Genomic DNA, 16,930 nt, shown 5'->3' with positions numbered 1-16,930 from the left:
ACAGCCGTGGCCTACCGTACTGCTGCCTATATATATATATAATATACTGTATAACGGACCTGGTGGACACTGTCAGCAGACTGCTAAAATAGTTTGAAGGAAGATAAAAAAAACACCACAGGTATACAATGTAGATGGATGGATAGTATAGTATTACTTATACTTATGGACGAAGAGTGATGACACAGAGGTAGGTACAGCCGTGGCCTACCGTACTGCTGCTTATATATATATATAATATACTGTATAACGGACCTGGTGGACACTGTCAGCAGACTGCTAAAATAGTTTGAAGGAAGAAAAAAAATAATACACCACAGGTATACAATGTAGATGGATGGATAGTATACTATTATTACTTGTACTTATGGACGATGAGTGATGACACAGAGGTAGGTACAGCCGTGGCCTACCGTACTGCTGCTTATATATATATAATATTCTGTATAACGGACCTGGTGGACACTGTCAGCAGACTGCTAAAATAGTTTGAAGGAAGAAAAAAAAACACCACAGGTATACAATGTAGATGGATGGATAGTATAGTATTACTTATACTTATGGACGACGAGTGATGACACAGAGGTAGGTACAGCCGTGGCCTACCGTACTGCTGCTTATATATATATAATATACTGTATAACGGACCTGGTGGACACTGTCAGCAGACTGCTAAAATAGTTTGAAGGAAGAAAAAAAAACACCACAGGTATACAATGTAGATGGATGGATAGTATAGTATTACTTATACTTATGGACGACGAGTGACGACACAGAGGTAGGTACAGCTGTGACCTACCGTACTGCTGCTTATATATATATATAATATACTGTATAACGGACCTGGTGGACACTGTCAGCAGACTGCTAAAATAGTTTGAAGGAATAAAAAAAAAACACCACAGGTATACAATGTAGATGGATGGATAGTATACTATTATTACTTATACTTATGGACGACGAGTGACGACACAGAGGTAGGTACAGCCGTGGCCTACCGTACTGCTGCTTATATATATATAATATACTGTATAACGGACCTGGTGGACACTGTCAGCAGACTGCTAAACTAGTTTGAAGGAAGAAAAGAAAAACACCACAGGTATACAATGTAGATGGATGGATAGTATAGTATTACTTATACTTATGGACGATGAGTGACGACACAGAGGTAGGTACAGCCGTGGCCTACCGTACTGCTGCTTATATATATATAATATACTGTATAACGGACCTGGTGGACACTGTCAGCAGACTGCTAAACTAGTTTGAAGGAAGAAAAGAAAAACACCACAGGTATACAATGTAGATGGATGGATAGTATAGTATTACTTATACTTATGGACGACGAGTGACGACACAGAGGTAGGTACAGCCGTGGCCTACCGTACTGCTGCTTATATATATATAATATACTGTATAACGGACCTGGTGGACACTGTCAGCAGACTGCTAAACTAGTTTGAAGGAAGAAAAAAAAACACCACAGGTATACAATGTAGATGGATGGATAGTATAGTATTACTTATACTTATGGATGACGAGTGACGACACAGAGGTAGGTACAGCCATGGCCTACCGTACTGCTGCTTATATATATATAATATACTGTATAACGGACCTGGTGGACACTGTCAGCAGACTACTAAAATAGTTTGAAGGAAGAAAAAAAAACACCACAGGTATACAATGTAGATGGATGGATAGTATAGTATTACTTATACTTATGGACGACGAGTGACGACACAGAGGTAGGTACAGCCGTGGCCTACCGTACTGCTGCTTAGTGCTTATATAGAAATATAATATACTGTATAACGGACCTGGTGGACAGTGTCAGCAGACTGCTAAAGTAGTATGAAGAAAGAAAAAGAAAACACCACAGGTATACAATGTAGATGGATGGATAGTATAGTATTACTTATACTTATGGACGACGAGTGACGACACAGAGGTAGGTACAGCCGTGGCCTACCGTACTGCTGCTTAGTGCTTATATAGAAATATAATATACTGTATAACGGACCTGGTGGACAGTGTCAGCAGACTGCTAAAGTAGTATGAAGAAAGAAAAAGAAAACACCACAGGTATACAATGTAGATGGATGGATAGTATAGTATTACTTATACTTATGGACGACGAGTGACGACACAGAGGTAGGTACAGCCGTGGCCTACCATACTGCTGCTTATATATATATAATATACTGTATAACGGACCTGGTGGACACTGTCAGCAGACTGCTAAACTAGTTTGAAGGAAGAAAAAAAAACACCACAGGTATACAATGTAGACGGATGGATAGTATACTATTATTACTTATTCTTATGGACGACGAGTGACGACACAGAGGTAGGTACAGCCGTGGCCTACCGTACTGCTGCTTAGTGCTTACATATATGATATACTGTATAACGGACCTGGTGGACAGTGTCAGCAGACTGCTAAACTAGTATGAAGAAAGAAAAAAAAAATACCACAGGTATACAATGTAGATGGATGGATAGTATAGTATTACTTATACTTATGGACGACGAGTGCACTGACGACACAGAGGTAGGTACAGCCGTGGCCTACCGTACTTCTGCTTAGTGCTTATATATATATATATATATATATATATTATACTGTATAATGGACCTGGTGGACACTGTCAGCAGACTGCTAAACTAGTTTGAAGGAAGAAAAAAGAAACACCACGGGTATACAATGTAGATGGATGGATAGTATACTATTATTACTTATACTTATGGACGACGAGTGACGACACAGAGGTAGGTACAGCCGTGGCCTACCGTACTGCTGCTTATATATATATATATAATACTGTATAACGGACCTGGTGGACACTGTCAGCAGACTGCTAAACTAGTTTGAAGGAAGAAAAAAAAAACACCACAGGTATACAATGTAGATGGATGGATAGTATAGTATTACTTATACTTATGGACGACTAGTGATGACACAGAGGTAGGTACAGCCGTGGCCTACCGTACTGCTGCTTATATATATATATAATATACTGTATAACGGACCTGGTGGACACTGTCAGCAGACTGCTAAAATAGTTTGAAGGAAGAAAAAAAATACACCACAGGTATACAATGTAGATGGATGGATAGTATACTATTATTACTTGTACTTATGGACGATGAGTGATGACACAGAGGTAGGTACAGCCGTGGCCTACCATACTGCTGCTTATATATATATAATATTCTGTATAACGGACCTGGTGGACACTGTCAGCAGACTGCTAAAATAGTTTGAAGGAAGAAAAAAAAACACCACAGGTATACAATGTAGATGGATGGATAGTATAGTATTACTTATACTTATGGACGACGAGTGATGACACAGAGGTAGGTACAGCCGTGGCCTACCGTACTGCTGCTTATATATATATAATATACTGTATAACGGACCTGGTGGACACTGTCAGCAGACTGCTAAAATAGTTTGAAGGAAGAAAAAAAATACACCACAGGTATACAATGTAGATGGATGGATAGTATACTATTATTACTTGTACTTATGGATGATGAGTGACGACACAGAGGTAGGTACAGCCGTGGCCTACCGTACTGCTGCTTATATATATATAATATTCTGTATAACGGACCTGGTGGACACTGTCAGCAGACTGCTAAAATAGTTTGAAGGAAGAAAAAAAAACACCACAGGTATACAATGTAGATGGATGGATAGTATAGTATTACTTATACTTATGGACGACGAGTGACGACACAGAGGTAGGTACAGCTGTGGCCTACCGTACTGCTGCTTATATATATATAATATACTGTATAACGGACCTGGTGGACACTGTCAGCAGACTGCTAAACTAGTTTGAAGGAAGAAAAAAAAAAAACACCACAGGTATACAATGTAGATGGATGGATAGTATAGTAATACTTATACTTATGGACGACGAGTGACGACACAGAGGTAGGTACAGCTGTGGCCTACCGTACTGCTGCTTATATATATATAATATACTGTATAACGGACCTGGTGTACACTGTCAGCAGACTGCTAAACTAGTTTGAAGGAAGAAAAAAAAACACCACAGGTATACAATGTAGATGGATGGATAGTATAGTATTACTTATACTTATGGACGACGAGTGACGACACAGAGGTAGGTACAGCCGTGGCCTACCGTACTACTACTTATATATATATAATATACTGTATAACGGACCTGGTGGACACTGTCAGCAGACTGCTAAACTAGTTTGAAGGAAGAAAAAAAAACACCACAGGTATACAATGTAGATGGATGGATAGTATAGTATTACTTATACTTATGGACGACGAGTGACGACACAGAGGTAGGTACAGCCGTGGCCTACCGTACTGCTGCTTATATATATATAATATACTGTATAACGGACCTGGTGGACACTGTCAGCAGACTGCTAAAATAGTTTGAAGGAAGAAAAAAAAACACCACAGGTATACAATGTAGATGGATGGATAGTATAGTATTACTTATACTTATGGACGACGAGTGACGACACAGAGGTAGGTACAGCCGTGGCCTACCGTACTGCTGCTTAGTGCTTATATAGAAATATAATATACTGTATAACAAACCTGGTGGACAGTGTCAGCAGACTGCTAAAGTAGTATGAAGAAAGAAAAAGAAAACACCACAGGTATACAATGTAGATGGATGGATAGTATAGTATTACTTATACTTATGGACGACGAGTGACGACACAGAGGTAGGTACAGCCGTGGCCTACCATACTGCTGCTTATATATATATAATATACTGTATAACGGACCTGGTGGACACTGTCAGCAGACTGCTAAACTAGTTTGAAGGAAGAAAAAAAAAACACCACAGATATACAATGTAGATGGATGGATAGTATACTATTAATACTTATTCTTATGGACGACGAGTGACGACACAGAGGTAGGTACAGCCGTGGCCTACCGTACTGCTGCTTAGTGCTTATGTATATATATATAATATACTGTATAACGGACCTGGTGGACAGTGTCAGCAGACTGCTAAACTAGTATGAAGAAAGAAGAAAAAAACACCACAGGTATACAATGTAGATGGATGGATAGTATAGTATTACTTATACTTATGGACGACGAGTGCACTGACGACACAGAGGTGGGTACAGCCGTGGCCTACCGTACTGCTGCTTAGTGCTTATGTATATATATATAATATACTGTATAATGGACCTGGTGGACACTGTCAGCAGACTGCTAAACTAGTTTGAAGGAAGAAAAAAGAAACACCACGGGTATACAATGTAGATGGATGGATAGTATACTATTATTACTTATACTTATGGACGACGAGTGACGACACAGAGGTAGGTACAGCCGTGGCCTACCGTACTGCTGCTTATATATATATAATATACTGTATAACGGACCTGGTGGACACTGTCAGCAGACTGCTAAACTAGTTTGAAGGAAGAAAAAAAAAACACCACAGGTATACAATGTAGATGGATGGATAGTATAGTATTACTTATACTTATGGACGACTAGTGATGACACAGAGGTAGGTACAGCCGTGGCCTACCGTACTGCTGCCTATATATATATATAATATACTGTATAACGGACCTGGTGGACACTGTCAGCAGACTGCTAAAATAGTTTGAAGGAAGAAAAAAAAAACACCACAGGTATACAATGTAGATGGATGGATAGTATAGTATTACTTATACTTATGGACGACGAGTGATGACACAGAGGTAGGTACAGCCGTGGCCTACCGTACTGCTGCTTATATATATATATAATATACTGTATAACGGACCTGGTGGACACTGTCAGCAGACTGCTAAAATAGTTTGAAGGAAGAAAAAAAATACACCACAGGTATACAATGTAGATGGATGGATAGTATACTATTATTACTTGTACTTATGGACGATGAGTGATGACACAGAGGTAGGTACAGCCGTGGCCTACCGTACTGCTGCTTATATATATATAATATTCTGTATAACGGACCTGGTGGACACTGTCAGCAGACTGCTAAAATAGTTTGAAGGAAGAAAAAAAAAACACCACAGGTATACAATGTAGATGGATGGATAGTATAGTATTACTTATACTTATGGACGACGAGTGATGACACAGAGGTAGGTACAGCCGTGGCCTACCGTACTGCTGCTTATATATATATATAATATACTGTATAACGGACCTGGTGGACACTGTCAGCAGACTGCTAAAATAGTTTGAAGAAAAAAAAACACCACAGGTATACAATGTAGATGGATGGATAGTATAGTATTACTTATACTTATGGACGACGAGTGACGACACAGAGGTAGGTACAGCTGTGACCTACCGTACTGCTGCTTATATATATATAATATACTGTATAACGGACCTGGTGGACACTGTCAGCAGACTGCTAAAATAGTTTGAAGGAATAAAAAAAAAACACCACAGGTATACAATGTAGATGGATGGATAGTATACTATTATTACTTCTACTTATGGACGACGAGTGACGACACAGAGGTAGGTACAGCCGTGGCCTACCGTACTGCTGCTTATATATATATAATATACTGTATAACGGACCTGGTGGACACTGTCAGCAGACTGCTAAACTAGTTTGAAGGAAGAAAAGAAAAACACCACAGGTATACAATGTAGATGGATGGATAGTATAGTATTACTTATACTTATGGACGACGAGTGACGACACAGAGGTAGGTACAGCCATGGCCTACCGTACTGCTGCTTATATATATATAATATACTGTATAACGGACCTGGTGGACACTGTCAGCAGACTGCTAAACTAGTTTGAAGGAAGATAAAAAAAACACCACAGGTATACAATGTAGATGGATGGATAGTATAGTATTACTTATACTTATGGATGACGAGTGACGACACAGAGGTAGGTACAGCCATGGCCTACCGTACTGCTGCTTATTTATATATAATATACTGTATAACGGACCTGGTGGACACTGTCAGCAGACTACTAAAATAGTTTGAAGGAAGAAAAAAAAACACCACAGGTATACAATGTAGATGGATGGATAGTATAGTATTACTTATACTTATGGACGACGAGTGACGACACAGAGGTAGGTACAGCCGTGGCCTACCGTACTGCTGCTTAGTGCTTATATAGAAATATAATATACTGTATAACGGACCTGGTGGACAGTGTCAGCAGACTGCTAAAGTAGTATGAAGAAAGAAAAAGAAAACACCACAGGTATACAATGTAGATGGATGGATAGTATAGTATTACTTATACTTATGGACGACGAGTGACGACACAGAGGTAGGTACAGCCGTGGCCTACCGTACTGCTGCTTAGTGCTTATATAGAAATATAATATACTGTATAACGGACCTGGTGGACAGTGTCAGCAGACTGCTAAAGTAGTATGAAGAAAGAAAAAGAAAACACCACAGGTATACAATGTAGATGGATGGATAGTATAGTATTACTTATACTTATGGACGACGAGTGACGACACAGAGGTAGGTACAGCCGTGGCCTACCATACTGCTGCTTATATATATATAATATACTGTATAACGGACCTGGTGGACACTGTCAGCAGACTGCTAAACTAGTTTGAAGGAAGAAAAAAAAACACCACAGGTATACGATGTAGATGGATGGATAGTATACTATTATTACTTATTCTTATGGACGACGAGTGACGACACAGAGGTAGGTACAGCCGTGGCCTACCGTACTGCTGCTTAGTGCTTATATATATATATATATATATATATATAATATACTGTATAATGGACCTGGTGGACACTGTCAGCAGACTGCTAAACTAGTTTGAAGGAAATAAAAAGAAACACCACGGGTATACAATGTAGATGAATGGATAGTATACTATTATTACTTATACTTATGGACGACGAGTGACGACACAGAGGTAGGTACAGCCGTGGCCTACCGTACTGCTGCTTATATATATATATAATACTGTATAACGGACCTGGTGGACACTGTCAGCAGACTGCTAAACTAGTTTGAAGGAAGAAAAAAAAAAACACCACAGGTATACAATGTAGATGGATGGATAGTATAGTATTACTTATACTTATGGACGACTAGTGATGACACAGAGGTAGGTACAGCCGTGGCCTACCGTACTGCTGCCTATATATATATATAATATACTGTATAACGGACCTGGTGGACACTGTCAGCAGACTGCTAAAATAGTTTGAAGGAAGATAAAAAAAACACCACAGGTATACAATGTAGATGGATGGATAGTATAGTATTACTTATACTTATGGACGACGAGTGATGACACAGAGGTAGGTACAGCCGTGGCCTACCGTACTGCTGCTTATATATATATATAATATACTGTATAACGGACCTGGTGGACACTGTCAGCAGACTGCTAAAATAGTTTGAAGGAAGAAAAAAAATAATACACCACAGGTATACAATGTAGATGGATGGATAGTATACTATTATTACTTGTACTTATGGACGATGAGTGATGACACAGAGGTAGGTACAGCCGTGGCCTACCATACTGCTGCTTATATATATATAATATTCTGTATAACGGACCTGGTGGACACTGTCAGCAGACTGCTAAAATAGTTTGAAGGAAGAAAAAAAAACACCACAGGTATACAATGTAGATGGATGGATAGTATAGTATTACTTATACTTATGGACGACGAGTGATGACACAGAGGTAGGTACAGCCGTGGCCTACCGTACTGCTGCTTATATATATATAATATACTGTATAACGGACCTGGTGGACACTGTCAGCAGACTGCTAAAATAGTTTGAAGGAAGAAAAAAAAACACCACAGGTATACAATGTAGATGGATGGATAGTATAGTATTACTTATACTTATGGACGACGAGTGACGACACAGAGGTAGGTACAGCTGTGACCTACCGTACTGCTGCTTATATATATATAATATACTGTATAACGGACCTGGTGGACACTGTCAGCAGACTGCTAAAATAGTTTGAAGGAATAAAAAAAAAACACCACAGGTATACAATGTAGATGGATGGATAGTATACTATTATTACTTATACTTATGGACGACGAGTGACGACACAGAGGTAGGTACAGCCGTGGCCTACCGTACTGCTGCTTATATATATATAATATACTGTATAACGGACCTGGTGGACACTGTCAGCAGACTGCTAAACTAGTTTGAAGGAAGAAAAGAAAAACACCACAGGTATACAATGTAGATGGATGGATAGTATAGTATTACTTATACTTATGGACGATGAGTGACGACACAGAGGTAGGTACAGCCGTGGCCTACCGTACTGCTGCTTATATATATATAATATACTGTATAACGGACCTGGTGGACACTGTCAGCAGACTGCTAAACTAGTTTGAAGGAAGAAAAGAAAAACACCACAGGTATACAATGTAGATGGATGGATAGTATAGTATTACTTATACTTATGGACGACGAGTGACGACACAGAGGTAGGTACAGCCGTGGCCTACCGTACTGCTGCTTATATATATATAATATACTGTATAACGGACCTGGTGGACACTGTCAGCAGACTACTAAACTAGTTTGAAGGAAGAAAAAAAAACACCACAGGTATACAATGTAGATGGATGGATAGTATAGTATTACTTATACTTATGGATGACGAGTGACGACACAGAGGTAGGTACAGCCATGGCCTACCGTACTGCTGCTTATATATATATAATATACTGTATAACGGACCTGGTGGACACTGTCAGCAGACTACTAAAATAGTTTGAAGGAAGAAAAAAAAACACCACAGGTATACAATGTAGATGGATGGATAGTATAGTATTACTTATACTTATGGACGACGAGTGACGACACAGAGGTAGGTACAGCCGTGGCCTACCGTACTGCTGCTTAGTGCTTATATAGAAATATAATATACTGTATAACGGACCTGGTGGACAGTGTCAGCAGACTGCTAAAGTAGTATGAAGAAAGAAAAAGAAAACACCACAGGTATACAATGTAGATGGATGGATAGTATAGTATTACTTATACTTATGGACGACGAGTGACGACACAGAGGTAGGTACAGCCGTGGCCTACCGTACTGCTGCTTAGTGCTTATATAGAAATATAATATACTGTATAACGGACCTGGTGGACAGTGTCAGCAGACTGCTAAAGTAGTATGAAGAAAGAAAAAGAAAACACCACAGGTATACAATGTAGATGGATGGATAGTATAGTATTACTTATACTTATGGACGACGAGTGACGACACAGAGGTAGGTACAGCCGTGGCCTACCATACTGCTGCTTATATATATATAATATACTGTATAACGGACCTGGTGGACACTGTCAGCAGACTGCTAAACTAGTTTGAAGGAAGAAAAAAAACACCACAGGTATACAATGTAGATGGATGGATAGTATACTATTATTACTTATTCTTATGGACGACGAGTGACGACACAGAGGTAGGTACAGCCGTGGCCTACCGTACTGCTGCTTAGTGCTTACATATATGATATACTGTATAACGGACCTGGTGGACAGTGTCAGCAGACTGCTAAACTAGTATGAAGAAAGAAAAAAAAAATACCACAGGTATACAATGTAGATGGATGGATAGTATAGTATTACTTATACTTATGGACGACGAGTGCACTGATGACACAGAGGTAGGTACAGCCGTGGCCTACCGTACTTCTGCTTAGTGCTTATATATATATATATATATATATATATAATATACTGTATAATGGACCTGGTGGACACTGTCAGCAGACTGCTAAACTAGTTTGAAGGAAGAAAAAAGAAACACCACGGGTATACAATGTAGATGGATGGATAGTATACTATTATTACTTATACTTATGGACGACGAGTGACGACACAGAGGTAGGTACAGCCGTGGCCTACCGTACTGCTGCTTATATATATATATATAATACTGTATAACGGACCTGGTGGACACTGTCAGCAGACTGCTAAACTAGTTTGAAGGAAGAAAAAAAAAACACCACAGGTATACAATGTAGATGGATGGATAGTATAGTATTACTTATACTTATGGACGACTAGTGATGACACAGAGGTAGGTACAGCCGTGGCCTACCGTACTGCTGCCTATATATATATATAATATACTGTATAACGGACCTGGTGGACACTGTCAGCAGACTGCTAAAATAGTTTGAAGGAAGATAAAAAAAACACCACAGGTATACAATGTAGATGGATGGATAGTATAGTATTACTTATACTTATGGACGACGAGTGATGACACAGAGGTAGGTACAGCCGTGGCCTACCGTACTGCTGCTTATATATATATATAATATACTGTATAACGGACCTGGTGGACACTGTCAGCAGACTGCTAAAATAGTTTGAAGGAAGAAAAAAAATACACCACAGGTATACAATGTAGATGGATGGATAGTATACTATTATTACTTGTACTTATGGACGATGAGTGATGACACAGAGGTAGGTACAGCCGTGGCCTACCGTACTGCTGCTTATATATATATAATATTCTGTATAACGGACCTGGTGGACACTGTCAGCAGACTGCTAAAATAGTTTGAAGGAAGAAAAAAAAACACCACAGGTATACAATGTAGATGGATGGATAGTATAGTATTACTTATACTTATGGACGACGAGTGATGACACAGAGGTAGGTACAGCCGTGGCCTACCGTACTGCTGCTTATATATATATAATATACTGTATAACGGACCTGGTGGACACTGTCAGCAGACTGCTAAAATAGTTTGAAGGAAGAAAAAAAAACACCACAGGTATACAATGTAGATGGATGGATAGTATAGTATTACTTATACTTATGGACGACGAGTGACGACACAGAGGTAGGTACAGCTGTGACCTACCGTACTGCTGCTTATATATATATATAATATACTGTATAACGGACCTGGTGGACACTGTCAGCAGACTGCTAAAATAGTTTGAAGGAATAAAAAAAAAACACCACAGGTATACAATGTAGATGGATGGATAGTATACTATTATTACTTATACTTATGGACGACGAGTGACGACACAGAGGTAGGTACAGCCGTGGCCTACCGTACTGCTGCTTATATATATATAATATACTGTATAACGGACCTGGTGGACACTGTCAGCAGACTGCTAAACTAGTTTGAAGGAAGAAAAGAAAAACACCACAGGTATACAATGTAGATGGATGGATAGTATAGTATTACTTATACTTATGGACGACGAGTGACGACACAGAGGTAGGTACAGCCGTGGCCTACCGTACTGCTGCTTATATATATATAATATACTGTATAACGGACCTGGTGGACACTGTCAGCAGACTGCTAAACTAGTTTGAAGGAAGAAAAAAAAACACCACAGGTATACAATGTAGATGGATGGATAGTATAGTATTACTTATACTTATGGATGACGAGTGACGACACAGAGGTAGGTACAGCCATGGCCTACCGTACTGCTGCTTATATATATATAATATACTGTATAACGGACCTGGTGGACACTGTCAGCAGACTGCTAAAATAGTTTGAAGGAAGAAAAAAAAACACCACAGGTATACAATGTAGATGGATGGATAGTATAGTATTACTTATACTTATGGACGACGAGTGACGACACAGAGGTAGGTACAGCCGTGGCCTACCGTACTGCTGCTTAGTGCTTATATAGAAATATAATATACTGTATAACGGACCTGGTGGACAGTGTCAGCAGACTGCTAAAGTAGTATGAAGAAAGAAAAAGAAAACACCACAGGTATACAATGTAGATGGATGGATAGTATAGTATTACTTATACTTATGGACGACGAGTGACGACACAGAGGTAGGTACAGCCATGGCCTACCATACTGCTGCTTATATATATATAATATACTGTATAACGGACCTGGTGGACACTGTCAGCAGACTGCTAAACTAGTTTGAAGGAAGAAAAAAAAAACACCACAGGTATACAATGTAGATGGATGGATAGTATACTATTATTACTTATTCTTATGGACGACGAGTGACGACACAGAGGTAGGTACAGCCGTGGCCTACCGTACTGCTGCTTAGTGCTTATATATATGATATACTGTATAACGGACCTGGTGGACAGTGTCAGCAGACTGCTAAACTAGTATGAAGAAAGAAAAAAAAAAACACCACAGGTATACAATGTAGATGGATAAATAGTATAGTATTACTTATATTTATGGACGACGAGTGCACTGACGACACAGAGGTAGGTACAGCCGTGGCCTACCGTACTGCTGCTTAGTGCTTATATATATATATATATAATATACTGTATAATGGACCTGGTGGACACTGTCAGCAGACTGCTAAACTAGTTTGAAGGAAGAAAAAAGAAACACCACGGGTATACAATGTAGATGGATGGATAGTATACTATTATTACTTATACTTATGGATGACGAGTGACGACACAGAGGTAGGTACAGCCGTGGCCTACCGTACTGCTGCTTATATATATATAATATACTGTATAACGGACCTGGTGGACACTGTCAGCAGACTGCTAAACTAGTTTGAAGGAAGAAAAAAAAAACACCACAGGTATACAATGTAGATGGATGGATAGTATAGTATTACTTATACTTATGGACGACTAGTGATGACACAGAGGTAGGTACAGCCATGGCCTACCGTACTGCTGCCTATATATATATATAATATACTGTATAACGGACCTGGTGGACACTGTCAGCAGACTGCTAAAATAGTTTGAAGGAAGAAAAAAAAACACCACAGGTATACAATGTAGATGGATGGATAGTATAGTATTACTTATACTTATGGACGACGAGTGACGACACAGAGGTAGGTACAGCTGTGACCTACCGTACTGCTGCTTATATATATATAATATACTGTATAACGGACCTGGTGGACACTGTCAGCAGACTGCTAAACTAGTTTGAAGGAATAAAAAAAAAACACCACAGGTATACAATGTAGATGGATGGATAGTATACTATTATTACTTCTACTTATGGACGACGAGTGACGACACAGAGGTAGGTACAGCCGTGGCCTACCGTACTGCTGCTTATATATATATAATATACTGTATAACGGACCTGGTGGACACTGTCAGCAGACTGCTAAACTACTTTGAAGGAAGAAAAAAAAAACACCACAGGTATACAATGTAGATGGATGGATAGTATAGTATTACTTATACTTATGGACGACGAATGACGACACAGAGGTAGGTACAGCCGTGGCCTACCGTACTGCTTATATATATATATAATATACTGTATAACGGACCTGGTGGACACTGTCAGCAGACTGCTAAACTAGTTTGAAGGAAGAAAAAAAAACACCACAGGTATACAATGTAGATGGATGGATAGTATAGTATTACTTATACTTATGGACGACGAGTGACGACACAGAGGTAGGTACAGCCGTGGCCTACCGTACTGCTGCTTATATATATATAATATACTGTATAACGGACCTGGTGGACACTGTCAGCAGACTGCTAAAAAAGTTTGAAGGAATAAAAAAAATACACCACAGGTATACAATGTAGATGGATGGATAGTATACTATTATTACTTGTACTTATGGACGATGAGTGACGACACAGAGGTAGGTACAGCCGTGGCCTACCGTACTGCTGCTTATATATATATAATATTCTGTATAACGGACCTGGTGGACACTGTCAGCAGACTGCTAAAATAGTTTGAAGGAAGAAAAAAAAACACCACAGGTATACAATGTAGATGGATGGATAGTATAGTATTACTTATACTTATGGACGACGAGTGACGACACAGAGGTAGGTACAGCCGTGGCCTACCGTACTGCTGCTTATATATATATATAATATACTGTATAACGGACCTGGTGGACACTGTCAGCAGACTGCTAAAATAGTTTGAAGGAAGAAAAAAAAACACCACAGGTATACAATGTAGATGGATGGATAGTATAGTATTACTTATACTTATGGACGACGAGTGACGACACAGAGGTAGGTACAGCCGTGGCCTACCGTACTGCTGCTTAGTGCTTATATAGAAATATAATATACTGTATAACGGACCTGGTTGACAGTGTCAGCACACTGCTAAACAAGTATGAAGAAAGAAAAAGAAAACACCACAGGTATACAATGTAGATGGATGGATAGTATAGTATTACTTATACTTATGGACGACGAGTGACGACACAGAGGTAGGTACAGCCGTGGCCTACCATACTGCTGCTTATATATATATAATATACTGTATAACGGACCTGGTGGACACTGTCAGCAGACTGCTAAACTAGTTTGAAGGAAGAAAAAAAAAACACCACAGGTATACAATGTAGATGGATGGATAGTATAGTATTACTTATACTTATGGACGAAGAGTGATGACACAGAGGTAGGTACAGCCGTGGCCTACCGTACTGCGGCTTATATATATATAATATACTGTATAACGGACCTGGTGGACACTGTCAGCAGACTGCTAAACTAGTTTGAAGGAAGAAAAAAAAACACCACAGGTATACAATGTAGATGGATGGATAGTATAGTATTACTTATACTTATGGACGACGAGTGACGACACAGAGGTAGGTACAGCCGTGGCCTACCGTACTGCTGCTTATATATATATAGTATACTGTATAACGGACCTGGTGAACACTGTCAGCAGACTGCTAAAATAGTTTGAAGGAAGAAAAAACAACAACACAGGTATACAATGTAGATGGATGGATAGTATAGTATTACTTATACTTATGGACGACGAGTGACGACACAGAGGTAGGTACAGCCGTGGCCTACCGTACTGCTGCTTAGTGCTTATATAGAAATATAATATACTGTATAACGGACCTGGTGGACAGTGTCAGCACACTGCTAAACTAGTATGAAGAAAGAAAAAGAAAACACCACAGGTATACAATGTAGATGGATGGATAGTATAGTATTACTTATACTTATGGACGACGAGTGACGACACAGAGGTAGGTACAGCCGTGGCCTACCATACTGCTGCTTATATATATATAATATACTGTATAACGGACCTGTTGGACACTGTCAGCAGACTGCTAAACTAGTTTGAAGGAAGAAAAAAAAAACACCACAGGTACACAATGTAGATGGATGGATAGTATACTATTATTACTTATTCTTATGGACGACGAGTGACGACACAGAGGTAGGTACAGCCGTGGCCTACTGTACTGCTGCTTAGTGCTTATATATATGATATACTGTATAACGGACCTGGTGGACAGTGTCAGCAGACTGCTAAACTAGTATGAAGAGAGAAAAAAAAACACCACAGGTATACAATGTAGATGGATGGATAGTATAGTATTACTTATACTTATGGACGACGAGTGCACTGACGACACAGAGGTAGGTACAGCCATGGCCTACCGTACTGCTGCTTAGTGCTTATATATATATATAATATATTGTATAATGGACCTGGTGGACACTGTCAGCAGACTGCTAAACTAGTTTGAAGGAAGAAAAAAGAAACACCACGGGTATACAATGTAGATGGATGGATAGTATACTATTATTACTTATACTTATGGACGACGAGTGACGACACAGAGGTAGGTACAGCGGTGGCCTACCGTACTGCTTATTATATATATATATATAATATACTGTATAACGGACCTGGTGGACACTGTCAGCAGACTGCTAAACTAGTTTGAAGGAAGAAAAAAAAAATACCACAGGTATACAATGTAGATGGATGGATAGTATAGTATTACTTATACTTATGGACAACTAGTGATGACACAGAGGTAAGTACAGCCGTGGCCTACCGTACTGCTGCCTATATATATATATAATATACTGTATAACGGACCTGGTGGACACTGTCAGCAGACTGCTAAAATAGTTTGAAGGAAGAAAAAAAA

This window comes from Pseudophryne corroboree, chromosome 5 (assembly GCF_028390025.1).
Source record: "Pseudophryne corroboree isolate aPseCor3 chromosome 5, aPseCor3.hap2, whole genome shotgun sequence".
Classification (NCBI taxonomy): Eukaryota; Metazoa; Chordata; class Amphibia; order Anura; family Myobatrachidae; genus Pseudophryne; species Pseudophryne corroboree.
This window is presented reverse-complemented; position numbering follows the sequence as displayed.